We start from the raw sequence: 3,878 nt of genomic DNA on the forward strand, positions 1-3,878 counted from the left end.
CTCAGTAAATCATGTCATATTAGCATATGAGATTTATATATAAAATTGATATTATTTTTTTTGTTATATATTTTGCGCGAATCTCAAACATATTTTGTAAAAGTTATGCATAATATTCTTATATGGAAGAATTCTTATTTATTTATTCCTATTGCACTAAATATAAAAAAATGTATAATTTCTATATACTTTCACTTTATATTTATTTTATAGAGGGGCGTGGCTATATTGTCTTTTGTACATACTATACATTTTTATATTTTCTAATTTTATGTTATATAAGCAGACAATTAAAATATATATGATTCAATATGATCTTTATGTCTTTTTATTGACTGGCATAATATTCTCAAATTTTATTTTTCTAACAGGATAAATATTTCTTGTTTCCTTTTTGCTTTTTTCTTTATTTAACTTTTTTTATTTATGCGATAGAGGTTTATTTCTAATATATCAAAGAATACAATGGCAACTTTGTAAAGTAATAAAAGCACATTTCATATTTCATGCATATATTTTCATTCATTATTCTAGTTTTGCTATTCAATCAGTCAATTACATAGCATTAATTGTATTATATCTTTTTAAAACATAAAGTATAATAAAGAGAGAAAGAGTACACATAACTAATTTTGATTATTATAAAGCAATAAAGAGTTCTGTAACTTCATAAATAAATATCTCTTTAACGAAGTGTTTGCGAGGACGTTCAGAGGAAAATTTTTGTTTTGAGATCCTGAATTCATATTTTAAGACTCCTGACTAGAGTCACTGAACTTTTTATGTGGTCCTCAATTTTTAGTGCGCATGCGTCGATTTCCAACCAGTAATGTACCTGGTGCCTGCTTTCAGCAAGTTGAAATTGCAGGTTGGGTTAGGTTAGCTGGATCTCCTTCCCATAAAATATAATTAACCTTTTCGCGTACAATATTGTGTGAGACTCGTGGTAAGAAAATCGGGTCAAACGTGAGTATCACGTGTACGAGAGCCGTGGTACGTCGTTCGTACAAAGCTTAATTCTTTTTTTAATTTGTAAGAAGAAAGTATGGCAAAGGGTTAATAAAATTAAATTTTACTAAAAAATTAAATCAAATTTTTTTCGAAGACGCTATATGTGTAGACTGTTATATTTGTATACAATAAAGTATTCTCGTAATAAAGTATGTGTGTGTGTGTGTGTGTGTATGTGCGCGCGTCCGTGCGTGCGTGCGTGCGCGTGTGTGTTGGTGGGTGGGTGGTTGTGTGTGCGCGCGCGCGCGCGCGCGTGTGTGTGTGTGTGTGTGTGTGGATATGTGTAAGCGGACAAGAAATAAAAAAAATTTTTTAATGCAAGATAAAAATAGCGTTCAATATTGTTTACATGAAAATATTAGATTTGTGTGATGAAAATGAATGCAATTCCATTAAAAAAAATTCTTAATTAAAGATAATGATGACACAAAATGTTTTTATATGTAGGCTTGTAATTATTTATATATATTTATCATTTTAGTACTCATAAATTCTCGGATAATTATTTAGAAAGCGCCTCTCATCTTCAATTTTAATAAAATTATACTCATTTGTCGCATTTTTGCAACGAAAAAATCTGGCAGTAAAATGTCATGCTTAGGCCCGGAAATCGAAATATTAAGCGTTAAAAACGACAATGTGGTTAGGAAACTTATTACACTGACCTAATGCAGAGCTATATACACGTATTTAGTCTGTATTTATTTAGAATCATTACTTCACCTCCGATTTTAAATTAGATTCATTTGATGCATTTTTATTCAAAACGAAAGCTTGCTCTGTTCTTGCTATGTGCGAAAAATTGTAAACCCCTAAACGATGAAAGGAAGACGATTTGAATATTAAATAAACAAACGTTAATTATCTCTGTAGAAATAAATTAGTAATTTTGAAAAACCTATGCACATGAAAATGTCATGAAAACGTGACCGCAGCGCATGCTCGCATCATACGCATGTTTCATGACTATAACAGATTTTCTTAAATAGTCAACTTAAACGATAAATATCTCACTTCGTGGGACTAGGCACATTTAACTGCCAGATTCTTTCGTTTCATGCAAAAAGAAGAGTCGAATGCATAATTCCATTGAAATTGAAGAGGAAGAGCGTCTTCTGGATAATTACCATAACTTTGTGTAAAAGTTTAGTAGAACGTTTTTATCAAGAACTATAGTTTGCAATTAATTTAATAGCGTTTTCAAGTGCAATGAGTTTGAACTTAACCCAGATCGATTAACCTGAAAGAAATGACATCAGAAATCATAATAGAGCATATGACATTAATCCAATCTAAGTAAAGGTCAAATCTATTGTATTTGAAAGTAAGGGAAAAATATAATAAAGATCAGATAAATCAAATAAATTTCAGACACACTACAGATGTCTATTTGTATTTATATCGATGATAAAAAATATCGATGTTCAAAGATATTGATTTATACATATGAACAGCATCCTAATAAGACATGTGAATAAAAATAAATAAAGGATTTTACAATTAACAGTTTATATACTCATATTATTTATATAACGAATAATATTATATTATAAAGATTCAATCAATATGAGAAAAGCCACAGTATCTTACATTAAGTACTCTACAGCATTACATTCTACATAAAAGATCTATTTCTGTAACATTCACACATATATTGAATCTCTGTAATACACATGCAATTTATATCAACTTCATCAAGGTCAATTGAATTAACTTTGCAGCATATTTCTACACGGAATAATATTGTATTTACAGGAAAGAGAATATTTAGATTTTATTTGAAAATTAATGTAACTTGCGCAATTAATTTATTACACGTGATGTCGAAAAGCGTGTACACGCGATGCGTTTTAAATTTAAAACGCTTTGACGTCTATGAAACCGGATTATCCAAAATCATCGCTTCTACTTGATTTGATTTAAACGCGTATTTTATTCACTACGCAAGGAAGCACTACGTTTAGGAATTACATCCAGCTAACTCAAGTGTGCACTTTTATTGTAGTACGCAAGATAAATCATAGCCTAAAATTATCTAGTTATAATTCCTAAACGCATTATGCCTGCTTAAGGGAATTCTAAAGTCGTCTGTATTATTGACTAAGGCCATATAATTTTTGTATAACAATTACTTTTCCCTCTTTTGCTAATTTGAAAATTGTTTTCAAGGATTAAAGTATACGCATTAATACATATACGTGTCTGCGAGATGGAGTTTATGCTGAGAACGGCAAAACATTTCGAAATTGATATCTTTACTACTTCTTAGTCTAATATAGCGCTGAAGAGCTGTCACACCGTAACAACATTTGCTTCATGTAAAAGCTGTGCATCTGTATTTACGAAATAGCAGTCCACGGACTAGTAGTTTGCATGAAGAAACAGCGTGGAGTTCTTAAAAGTGGACTTAGACATCTAATTAAAACATAATTGTTATACAAAAATTTATGTGTATATGTGCCATGCATGAGTGAAATATTGATATAATATGAGGTCTGGCTATTAAATAACGAGACTGCTTATGAAAAAGAGTTTTATTTTAAAAATTATTCTACAATTGAATGCTCCCCTTCAATGTACTCCCCTCCCCTCGCCACACACCGTTCCATTCGTTTTTTCCATTGGTCAAAGCAATGCTGGAAGTCTTCTTTTGTAAGAGCATTTAGGAGCTCCGCCGATTTTCGCTTCACCTTTTCCATCGACTCGAACCGGGTTCCTTTTAAGGCAGACTTGATCTTCGGAAACAGGAAAAAGTCACAGGGTGCTAAATCAGGCGAGTACGGCGCGTGTTCGAGCACTGGAGTGCCTCTAGCGGCTAAATAACGCTTCACAGACAGCGCGTTATGGGCAGGTGCGTTGTCCTGGTG

This window comes from Trachymyrmex septentrionalis, unplaced genomic scaffold, assembly GCF_001594115.1.
Source record: "Trachymyrmex septentrionalis isolate Tsep2-gDNA-1 unplaced genomic scaffold, Tsep1.0 scaffold29, whole genome shotgun sequence".
Taxonomy (NCBI): domain Eukaryota; kingdom Metazoa; phylum Arthropoda; class Insecta; order Hymenoptera; family Formicidae; genus Trachymyrmex; species Trachymyrmex septentrionalis.